We start from the raw sequence: 11,744 nt of genomic DNA on the forward strand, positions 1-11,744 counted from the left end.
TTACTGGAGAAGAGACATGGAAAGGAAAGGGGAACAGACTCTTCTACTGATATTAGAAAAAGTACTGGGTAGGAAACTCCTAAAGCAGCTTGCACTCACTAGACAAATGGCCCTAGGGGGAAAATGTGTGTGCAGGTTTGAGCTTTCCCAGAAAAAGACGCTAAGCAGGAAACCTCAAGCAGTTTGTGCTGACTAGGAAGAAGGTGCTGAGTTCTCGTGGAAGCTCTCCTAACTTCTGCACACACACATGCTGAAAACTAGGAATTAGGGTAATTTCCATACGGGGAGATTACCTTGTAATCCTGATGTCTAATGAGCCACACCTAAACTAGGGGAATCTTTTTGAGCCTGTGGCTGAGAGATTCCCAATCCTCCTCCCCCATGAGAAGGATTGAGGTTCTGTTTCTATTAGTCACAGTAAATTCCCCCAGAATAATTTCTACTTGGCTTTTTTGAGATTTGAAGTGAAATCTTACTTGGGACTTATCCCGGTCAGATGGAACATGGTGTGGCGAAGGGGCGGCTGTAAGGGGATGGCGGAGGCCGTGGAAAATTCGCCCCTTTTCTCAAAAAAGCCAAGAAATGGCCCAACCAAGCAAATGTCACAAAGTCTGGAAATGAACAGAGGAGGTGGGGGGCTCCTTTCGGACCCTCACTTATGTGTAATCCTTCCTCAGGTCCTTTTGCCCTGCCCAATTTACACCGCTCAACCAACCACAACTTTCACCCTTTGTTTTCTTGTGCACAAGAAAGAACACTGGCGGACTGACGAACGTCAACTGTAGGGATTCGGACAGCTCCGTTAGTTGTGTCCGAATTCCTGGCCTTGTGTCTCTTTGGTGATAAAGAGAGGAGATTCCTCGGGCTACGTTTGAAGGGATTGATGTGGCGGTCCTTTCTGAAATGTGTTGATGTTGAGATGTTGTAGGTAGATGCGGTGGTATTCAGAGCCGGCACGTGGGTGCACCTAACCTTACTAACAGGACCACGTCACAAGTAAGAGGGGTCTTTTCTGGTAAAGGTAGGGGGCACAAAGTTGTCATTTTCTTGGTGGGGTAGGAGGTAAGTCGGGAAGAGCGTCGCTGAGGGATGGAGGATTGATTGGAAAGGGGACACTCAGCAGGATCCCTCCCTTACCTGTTCATTTCCAGATCTTTTCACATTGGGGACTCCCCCACCCCCATTGTGTAAAGGAGGTGTATTTTACTAAAGAAAGGGTGACTGCCCTGTAATCAGGGTTCAGGTCGCTTTCCCTTTTCTCCTCTCTGCATTGGCCCTCTTCACGCCAAGGTCCAAAGTGAGCTCCCCCTAACTAGGGTTTGGGTCTTTCCCTGCCTTTCACAAGGTAACACTGCCATTTGGAAGGTAGTTCTAGAAACCAGCCTCTTGAGAGGGCTCAGGGTTTGTCCTACTAGCTGTCCCGTGCCCTCCTCACTCACGCACTCAGCCAAGTCAGAGCTCGCGTCCTCTGCATCCACCTGGACCCGCCTTCTGCCGCAAGCTCTCCTGCGCTCTGAAAGAGATCGGTGCCGAAAAGGAGGAATTAGGGTAATTTCCAGCAGGGCCGAATACCTTGCCAATGTCATCTGAATCTACCTTGTACACGTGCTCTCTACTGAGCCACACCTAACCCGCTTCACCTCTCTCTTTCTAGCAACTCAAAGGACAAAATGGACAAGACGACACAAGCACCAAAGAAACTGCAGGAAAAGGGACGAAAAAGCCACGTCCAAAGGCTGCAGACACTGCATCCCTGTACCGAGGGATCGGGTTCGACACTTCTCTGCCCAGGCTTAATCCCCCTTCAGGTGCCCGGTAAAAGGACCTCCCTGGAAACAAGGGTCAAGGTCCATTCCTTGCCAACCAAAATGCTTTACGGGTCCCTTCCATAGCTGAGGCGGAGCGAGCCCCCTTTAAAAAGGGTTGAGGTCTCTGTGGGTTTGAGCTCCTTAGGACCTAGCCTTTAAAATGCCCCGTGCCGTTGACCTCTCCCTGTCAGGAGGGTGCAGGTCTCCCCTTTCTAACACCTCTTGGGCCGTTGGCACTCGCTGGGCAACGAGACCACCCACTTTTGAGGGAACAGAGGTCTCTCCTGTACAGCGCTTTTCCCTCTGGCCCATTGGAACACCCCTGGGTTAAGGACCACCCTGTAAGGAGGGTTTCGGTCTCCTTTGCCATGCAAATTAAGACACAGGTCACTTTGACACCCCCGGCAAAATGACTGCCCTGTAACCAGGGTGTAAGGTCTTATACCTCTCACGCTTAAGCTAGGGGAGCCTTTCTGTGCCTGTGGCTGAGCGACTCCCCCTGACCATCCACCACTTGAGAAGGGTTAAACTTCTGTTTCTCTTAGTCACAGTAAATTCCCACAGAATGATTTCTACTTGGCTTTTTTGAGATTTGAAGTGAAATCTTACTTGGGACCTATCCCGGTCAGATGGAACATGGTGTGGCGAAGGGGCGGCTGTAAGGGGGCTCGGGATCGACACTTCTCCGCACAGGCTTAATCCTCCTCTCTGCTTTGGCCCTCTTCATGCCAAGGTCGAAGATGAGCTCCCTCTAACTAGGGTGTGGGTGTTTCCCTGCCTTTCAGAAGATAACACTGCCATTTGGAAGGTAGTTCTAGAAACTATCTTCTTGAGAGGGTCTCCCCCAGGAAAAAAGGGAAAAACAAATCAGTCGGCAATGTCTCGTAGCCTCTTCTTTTCGCCTCTCCTGCACAGCGTGGCTCTGCCCTCCACCCTCTTCCCATTACACCTTTAGCATTTCACCCAGAAAGCACCCTTTGTAACGGCACTCAACAGTCACATCAGCCTCTGGCCCCTCCCCAGCCTAAATACCACAGAGCTCCGTATCCAACGAGGAAGCACATGGCCTGAGAAGATACTACAGTGAGTACAGATGAGGAATTTAAAGCACTGACCGCTTACTCACAGCCTTTTAAGCAGAAGGCAGAAAGCTGAGGACTGTTCATTTCTGCTTCGGAGAATGTCCAAGCTGATCGGGTCTACGTTTGCCAGTTTCTCCTCCGGCTGGGACTCCTGGACAATTCCTCTGCAAGCGCAGCTGCAAAAGACAAGCATGAGCCATCACTACCCAAAGCTCTGTTGGTGCTTGAAATCTTGGTCTCATCCTGACCTCCCTCTCCCATCCCATCCACATTGGCCCTACTTGATGAACAGAGACCGAGTTAACACCGACAGTCATCGCTCCACTTTAGAGCCAACTGCCACATGATTTTCATCTGCTCCTACTTCTCCATGGCTCCCGAGACCTAACCTGTGGGGTTGCACACCTAGCACCCCTGCCTGTGTCCTATGAAGGAAGACAGCACAAGGAAAGGCAAGAACAGACAAAGAGTTAGAGGGTGTATGTTGGCCAACGTACTAGAAAGAGAGAGAGAAAAAAAGGTGGGAGGAAGGCAAGCAACTCACCACCTGGAGTCATCCTCCTGGATCTAACCTGCTGCAGAGGACACATCGGTTCTGGCCAGAGAAATGAGCAGCCCCTGGAAATGGGGATCTTGTCTCCCTCAAAACCACAACTAGTCAGGAACCTTTTCTTCCAACCCAGCCCTAGCTAACGGGGTGTCCCTACCAAGAGCAAAACGGGCCATGAGCAGAGCCCTCACCAACCAGACACTTATCTCACTGAAAGTGGCGGCGCTTCCGCTCTCAGATGGACGGCTTTTGTGTTGCATCAACAACACTCGCAGTCTCGTCGCTCTCGCTCCCTTTCCATCGCATGAGGGCAGTAGACTGACGCATGACTTCTTTTCCCTTGCTACTAAACCCTTCACAAGGGGGAAAAACAAATAAGTTACCCTCTCAATCGGCAATGTCGGGTAGCCTCTTCTTTTCACCTCCCCCACACAGTGGGGCTGCGCCCTCAACCCTCTTCCCATTACACCTTCAGGACTAAAAGTAGAAAGCACCCCTTGCAATGACACCCGAAATAGTCAGCCTGTACAGCAGACTCTGGTCAGAAAGGCAGGGCTTTGGAGCTGTGCTCCGGCTCCGCTCCAGCTCCAGGCAAAAACCTGCACCTCCACTGCTCCAGAGCTGCTTCGCGCTCCAGCTCCAGGCTCCGCTCCAAAGCCCTGTGAAATGCCAAACCCACACAAAAATATGCAGAAAGTGGTCATGTTTTTGGCCTAATTGGCTTGTGAGTTGCTTATTGGCTAATTTTTGACTTGTAGGTTGTTGCTTCTTGTAGCTTCTTGCTTCTTTTTTTTTTTGATCGGCTCCCAGTAAAGACGGGAGAGAAACAGGGGTGCACAGTGGGCCCACCACAGTCCCAGATGACATACCAGGGGAGATTTAGTCACATAGAGTGTTGGGGTTCTTAGGGATTGGCTTGTTTTGAAATGGGATTGGCTTGATTTTTGGCTTCTTATGAATGTCGGGGTGCTTATATACCCAGTGAAAGTTGGCAACCGTGACTCTGGTCCCTTCCCCAGCCTTAATCCCACAGAGCACTATATTCAACGAGGAGGCACACGGCCTCTGAACAAAACTGGAGTGAGTACAGATGAGGATTTCCAAGCACTGACTGCTTACTCACAGCCAGTAATGTGGAAGGCAGAAACACGAGAACTATTCATGTCTCCTTAGAAGGATGTCCAGGCTGCTCAAGTCCACTTCTGCCATATTCCTGTCCAGCTAGGGCTCCTGGACGATTCCTCTGCAAACTAATAAAGCCAAGCAAGAACTATCACTACACAGAGCTCTACTGGTGCGTTGAATCTTGCCCTCATCCCTGCCTCTGTCTCCCATTCCATCTACATCAGCCCCAGACGAGGAACAGAGACTGAGCTCACACTATCAGTCACCGCTATACTCTACTATCCACTGCCCTGCATGGTTTTCGTACACTCCTACTTCTCCATGGCTCCCGACACCTGGCCTGTGGGGATACACACCTAGCACCCCTGACCATGTCCTACGAAGGGTGCATGTTGGGGAGCAAGGAGAGAGAAAGGCTGAGGGCCCCCATGGGTGGAGGGAGGGACTGGGGGGAAGGGTAGAGATGGGGTGCAGGTTGGGGAATGTTGGAGAAAGGAGAAAAGGGCACTGGAGGGCCCACAGATCTAGGGACAGAGTGGGGTGCAGGTTGCGTTGGGCTGGGGGTGTTGGGAGGGAGGAAAAAAGGAGGCTATGGGGCCCAACGGATGGGGGGATAAACTGGGGGGGCTGTTGGGAAGGAAGGCGGGCTGAGCAGTCCCTACAGGTGGAGGCATGGATGGAGGCGCAGGTTGCGGTGAGCTGGGAGAGAGATGGGGGCTGAGGAGTCCCATGAGTGGAGGAATGAACTGAGGAATACAGGCATGTGGGTTGGGGAAAGTTGTTGCAGGCTGGGGGGTGTTAGGGAGGGAGGGGGACGTTGGGGAGGGAGGGGGGCTGAGGGGCACTATGGGAGGAGGCAGGGATGGGGGAAAGGTAGGGATGGGGTGCAGTTTGGGGTGGCCTAGGAGGTGTTGGAGGGAGAAGAAAGGAGGACTGAGGGGCCCAGCGGATGGGGGGGATAGACGGGAGCGGGTTGGTTTGGGCTAGAGGAATGGAGGTGCGGGTTGGAGAAGGTTGCAGGCATGGGGGACGGGGCGGGTGGGTTGGGGACTGGGGAAGCAGGTTGGGGTGGGCTGGGGAGTGTGAGGGGGACGAGAAAAGTCATGGGGGGCAGGTTGGGGAAGGTTACGGTGCGTTGGGGACCGGGGAAGCGGGTTGGGGCAGACTGGGGGTGCAGGTTAGAGAAGGTTGTGGTGGCGGGGCACAAGGAAGGTTGCGGCAGGCTGGGGATGCGGGTTAGAGAAGGTTGCAGCGGGCTGGGGGTGCGGATTAGAGAAGGTTGTGGCGGGCAGGAGGTGTGGGGGGACAGGGCGGGCTGAGTGTGCGGGGGGACGGGAGAGGTTGTGGCGGGCTGGGGGTGCGGGTTAGAGAAGGTCGCGGCGGGCTGGGGGTGCGGGGGCAAGCTGGGGTTGCGGGGGGCACACGGGGGTGCGGGCTAGAGAAGGTCGCCCCAGGCTGGGAATGCTGATTAGAGAAGGTTGCGGCAGGCTGGGGGTGCAGGGGGGTGAGGAAGGTTGAGGCAGGCTGGAGATGCGGAGGGATGGGGGGCGGTCTGGGGGGGCAGGGGGGCAAGGGAGGGGGCAGCGGGCTGGGGGTGCGGGTTAGAGAAGATTGTGGCGGGCTGGGGGTGTGGGGGGATGGGGGGGCAGACTGAGGGTGGGGGGGCGAGGGAGGTTGCAGCGGGCTGGGGGTGTGGGGGGGACGAGGAAGGTTGCGGCAGACTGGGGGCGCGGGGGGACAAGGAAGGTTGCAGGGCCACCCACAGGCCTCGGGCCTCACAGGGGCCCCCACGAGAATATAGTATTCTATAGTATTGCAACTTTTTTTTTATGGAAGGGGCCCCCGAAATTGCTTTGCCCCAGGCCCCCTGAATCCTCTGGGCGGCCCTGGGAGGTTGCGGTGGGCTGGGGGTGCGGGGGGGAGATCATGGCGGGCTGGGGGGGGGGGCGGGCTAGAAAAAGTTGCGGCAGGCTGAGGGTGCACGGGGTGCGCTGGGAGTGCAGGTTAGAGAAGGTTGCGGCGGGTGTGGGGGGCAGGTGTTACAGAAGGTTGCGGTGGGTTGGGGACCGGGGAAGCGGATTGTGGCAGACTGGGGGTGCAGGTTAGAGAAGGTTGCAGCGGGCTGGGGGTGCGGGTTAGAGAAGGTGGCGGGGGGGGCAAGGAAGGTTGCGGCGGGCTGGGGGTGCGGGTTAGAGAAGGTTGCAGCGGGCTGGGGGTGCGGGGGAGAGGTTGCGGCGGGCTGGGGGTGCGGCGGGCTGGGGGTGCGGGTTAGAGAAGGTCGCGGCGGGCTGGGGGTGCGGGGGGACAGGGGCGGGCTGGGGGTGCGAGGGGGAGGTTGTGCTGGGCTGGGGATACAGATTAGAGAAGGTTGCGGCGGACTGGGGACCGGGGAAGCGGATTGTGGTGAGCTGGGAAAGGTTGCGGCGGGCTGGGGGTCCGGTGGGGGGAGATTGTGGCGGGCGGACGGGGGGCGGGCTGGAGGTACGGGGGGACGGGGACAGGCTAGGGGTACAGATTAGAGAAGGTTGTGGTGGGCTGGGGGTCCGGTGGGGGGGACATCGTGGCGGGCTGGGGGGCGGGCGGACGGGGGGGGGAGATCGTGGCGGGCTGGGGGGTCCGGGGGGGGAGATCGTGGCGGGCTGGGGGGCGGGGGGACAGGGACGGGCTGGGGGTCCGGGGGGGGAGATCGTGGCGGGCTGGGGGGTCCGGGGCGGGCTGGGGGCGGGCGGACGGGGGGCGGGCTGGGGGGTCCGGGGGGGGGAGGTCGGGGCGGACGGGGGGCGGGCTGGGGGGTCCGGGGGGGGGAGGTCGGGGCGGGCTGGGGGGTCCGGGGGGGGGAGGTCGGGCGGACGGGGGGCGGGCTGGGGGGTCCGGGGGGGGGAGATCGGGGCGGACGGGGGGCGGGCTGGGGGGTCCGGGGGGGGGAGATCGGGGCGGGCTGGGGGGTCCGGGGGGGGGGAGATCGTGGCGGGCTGGGGGGTCCGGAGATCGTGGTGGGCTGGGGGTCAGGGGGGGGAGATCGTGGCGGGCTGGGGGGCGGGGGGACAGGGACGGGCTGGGGGGTCCGGGGGGGGGAGATCGTGGCAGGCTGGGGGGTCCGGGGGGGGCAGATCGTGGCGGGCTGGGGGGCGGGGGGACAGGGACGGGCTGGGGGTCCGGGGGGGGAGATCGTGGCGGGCTGGGGGGTCCGGGGCGGGCTGGGGGCGGGCGGACGGGGGGCGGGCTGGGGGGTCCGGGGGGGGGAGGTCGGGGCGGACGGGGGGCGGGCTGGGGGGTCCGGGGGGGGGAGATCGGGGCGGGCTGGGGGGTCCGGGGGGGGGAGGTCGGGCGGACGGGGGGCGGGCTGGGGGGTCCGGGGGGGGGAGATCGGGGCGGACGGGGGGCGGGCTGGGGGGTCCGGGGGGGGGAGATCGGGGCGGACGGGGGGCGGGCTGGGGGGTCCGGGGGGGGGAGATCGGGGCGGACGGGGGGCGGGCTGGGGGGTCCGGGGGGGGGAGATCGGGACGGGCTGGGGGGTCCGGGGGGGGGAGGTCGGGGCGGACGGGGGGCGGGCTGGGGGGTCCGGGGGGGGGAGATCGGGGCGGGCTGGGGGGGCGGGCGGACGGACGGGGGGCGGGCTGATGGGTCCGGGGGGGGAGATCGTGGCGGGCTGGGGGGCGGGCGGACGGGGGCCGGGCTGATGGGTCCGGGGGGGGGGAGATCGTGGCGGGCTGATGGGTCCGGGGGGGGAGATCGTGGCGGGCTGGGGGGTCCGGGGGGGGGAGATCGTGGCGGGCTGGGGGGCGGGCGGACGGGGGGCGGGCTGATGGGGTCCGGGGGGGGGAGATCGTGGCGGGCTGATGGGTCCAGGGGGGGAGATCGTGGCGGGCTGGGGGGGTCCGGGGGGGGGAGATCGTGGCGGGTCCGGGGGGGGGAGATCGTGGCGGGCTGGGGGGTCCGAGGGGGGGAGATCGTGGCGGGCTGGGGGGTCGGGGGGGGGAGATCGTGGCGGGCTGGGGGGTCCGGGGGGGGGGATATCGTGGCGGGCTGGGGGGGTCCGGGGGGGGGAGATCGTGGCGGGTCCGGGGGGGGGATATCGTGGCCGGCTGGGGGTCCGGGGGGGGGAGATCGTGGCGGGTCCGGGGGGGGGATATCGTGGCGGGCTGGGGGTCCGGGGGGGGGAGATCGTGGCGGGCTGGGGGGTCCGAGGGGGGGAGATCGTGGCGGGCTGGGGGGTCCGAGGGGGGGAGATCGTGGCGGGCTGGGGGGTCCGAGGGGGGGAGATCGTGGTGGGCTGATGGGTCCGGGGGGGGGATATCGTGGCGGGCTGGGGGGTCCGGGGGGGGAGATCGTGGCGGGCTGGGGGGTCCGGGGGGGGAGATCGTGGCGGGCTGGGGGGTCCGAGGGGGGGAGATCGTGGCGGGCTGGGGGGCGGGCGGACGGGGGGCGGGCTGATGGGTCCGGGGGGGGAGATCGTGGCGGGCTGGGGGGTCCGGGGGGGGAGATCGTGGCGGGCTGGGGGGTCCAGGGGGGGAGATCGTGGCGGGCTGGGGGGTCCGAGGGGGGGAGATCGTGGCGGGCTGGGGGGCGGACGGACGGGGGGCGGGCTGGGGGGTCGGGGGGAGAGATCGTGGCGGGCTGGGGGGCGGGCGGACGGGGGGGGAGATCGTGGCGGGCTGGGGGGCGGGCGGACGGGGGGGGGGAGATCGTGGCGGGCTGGGGGGTCCGGGGGGGGGAGATCGTGGCGGGCTGGGGGGTCCGAGGGGGGGATATCGTGGCGGGCTGGGGGGTCCGAGGGGGGGAGATCGTGGCGGGCTGGGGGGTCCGAGGGGGGGAGATCGTGGCGGGCTGGGGGGTCCGAGGGGGGGAGATCGTGGCGGGCTGGGGGGCGGGCGGACGGGGGGCGGGCTGGGGGGTCCGGGGGGGGGGAGATCGTGGCGGGCTGGGGGGCGGGCGGACGGGGGGGGGAGATCGTGGCGGGCTGGGGGGCGGGCGGACGGGGGGGGGGAGATCGTGGCGGGCTGGGGGGTCCGGGGGGGGGAGATCGTGGCGGGCTGGGGGGTCCGAGGGGGGGAGATCGTGGCGGGCTGGGGGGTCCGAGGGGGGGAGATCGTGGCGGGCTAGGGGTCCGGGGGGGAGATCGTGGCGGGCTGGGGGGTCCGGGGGGGAGATCGTGGCGGGCTGGGGGGTCCGGGGGGGGAGATCGTGGCGGGCTGGGGGGCGGACGGACGGGGGGCGGGGGGAGAGATCGTGGCGGGCTGGGGGGCGGGCGGACGGGGGCCGGGCCGGGCGGACGGGGGGGGGAGATCGTGGCGGGTCCGGGGGGGGGAGATCGTGGCGGGCTGGGGGGTCCGGGGGGGGGAGATCGTGGCGGGCTGGGGGGTCCGGGGGGGGGAGATCGTGGCGGGCTGGGGGGCGGGCTGGGGGGTCCGGGGGGGGGAGATCGTGGCGGGCTGGGGGGCGGGCTGGGGGGTCCGGGGGGGGGAGATCGTGGCGGGCTGGGGGGCGGGCTGGGGGGTCCGGGGGGGGGAGATCGTGGCGGGCTGGGGGTCCGGGGGGGGAGATCGTGGCGGGCTGGGGGGCGGGCGGACGGGGGGCGGGCTGATGGGTCGGGGGGGGGAGATCGTGGCGGGCTGATGGGTCCGGGGGGGGAGATCGTGGCGGGCTGGGGGGGTCCGGGGGGGGGGAGATCGTGGCGGGCTGGGGGGCGGGCTGATGGGTCGGGGGGGGGAGATCGTGGCGGGCTGATGGGTCCGGGGGGGGAGATCGTGGCGGGTCCGGGGGGGGGGAGATCGTGGCGGGCTGGGGGGCGGGCTGATGGGTCCGGGGGGGGGAGATCGTGGCGGGCTAGGGGGTCCGGGGGGGGGAGATCGTGGCGGGTCCGGGGGGGGGAGATCGTGGCCGGCTGGGGGGTCCGGGGGGGGAGATCGTGGCGGGCTGGGGGGTCCGGGGGGGGAGATCGTGGCGGGCTGATGGGTCCGGGGGGGGGAGATCGTGGCGGGCTGGGGGGCGGGCGGACGGGGGCCGGGCTAGAGAAAACTGAGACGTGTTGACACGGGAGCGACTGCCGCAGAACGGAAGCCGAGTTCCCCGGCGTACCGCGGTTGGCGTCCAGACCGATGATATCACTTCCTCTTCCGACAACTTCCGGCCCCGCTCTGCAAACGGAAGCTGTAATGCCAAAAGCGCCTCCCGCCCAAACAGAGGCCCCCGGGCCCCGCCCCGGCCCCGCCTCTCCCACGGTGCCGCTGGATCTGCGGTGGCTGATGGGAGTTGTAGGCCGGGGTGCACTACATCTCCCACAAGCCACTGCTTCAGTCCTCCCCTCCCCCCCAGCGGGGCTTAGCTGGGCCCATGGCAATAGTGGGGGCTGTGGATGGGCGCCGGGGGTGGGGGTCTTACGGGGTGTGTGTGTGTCCTGAGGAGGATTGAGGCTGAGGGGCAATGGGGGGCAGGTGGGAGATGGAGAATAAACAGAGAGATTCGGGGCTTCTGGCAGTTTTGGGGTGTCGGATTGTGGCTAGGCCAATCTGGGTTGAAGTCGGGACAGGTTGGTTTAGGACGACCCGCTCAGGGGGCATGGGAATGGGCAGGAGCAGGAGGGATGCAGGGCATAGGAGAGAGTAGAAGATTTTGGATGAGGAGGATGGGGGTGCAGATGCCCCAGGGGAGGAAATGAGAGGGATTAGGGGGCTTTATCTAGGTGAGTGGAGGAGGGTGAGTGCCGGGCCGGGGGGGGGGGTAGGAGCAAGAGCTGATGTGGTTTCAGAGGAGGAAACTGAGGCACATAAGCCAAGGAGGGAAAGCAAAGTTGATTGGGGGGGGTGGCTAAGGGTGTCCCACTGTAACCTACTGTCCCCAGTCAGGGGAGGGGTCACCCATCCCCCTCGCTGTTAGGTTGGCTGCTCCCACTGGCAGCACAGCTCAGGGATGCTCCCTCTGTGACTCGCTGTTGCACATATAGAGGGCACGTCTCATAGCAGCTTGTGCTTCTCACCACCCCCTGGCAGCTAGAAGTTTCTGGCGCCTCACTCCATGGTGGGAGAAAGCACAAGACACTCCCATCTCCCATGCCACCTCCATACCTTTCTCTCCTCTATCCAACCCCCTGCTTAGTGCCTTGTCCCTGCTGTGACATCTCAACATAGAGATGGGGCAAAAAGGGTACCTGCCAAAATCCTGGGATAGCTCCCCTCCAGC

At 63.9% G+C, this 11,744-nt stretch overlaps 1 long non-coding RNA gene across 1 annotated transcript; it reads right to left on the reverse strand.

Annotated features, from left to right (window-relative positions):
• Positions 1–1,259: 1,259 nt before the first annotated feature.
• Positions 1,260–10,705, reverse strand: LOC128845710 (uncharacterized). Its single transcript, XR_008446710.1, has 5 exons — positions 10,644–10,705; positions 4,564–4,690; positions 2,935–3,793; positions 2,418–2,586; positions 1,260–1,513 (listed from the first exon to the last, which is right to left on the reverse strand). It is a non-coding gene; the product is annotated as an uncharacterized LOC128845710 (long non-coding RNA).
• Positions 10,706–11,744: the final 1,039 nt, after the last annotated feature.

This window comes from Malaclemys terrapin, chromosome 11 (genome assembly GCF_027887155.1).
Source record: "Malaclemys terrapin pileata isolate rMalTer1 chromosome 11, rMalTer1.hap1, whole genome shotgun sequence".
Lineage (NCBI taxonomy): Eukaryota > Metazoa > Chordata > Testudines > Emydidae > Malaclemys > Malaclemys terrapin.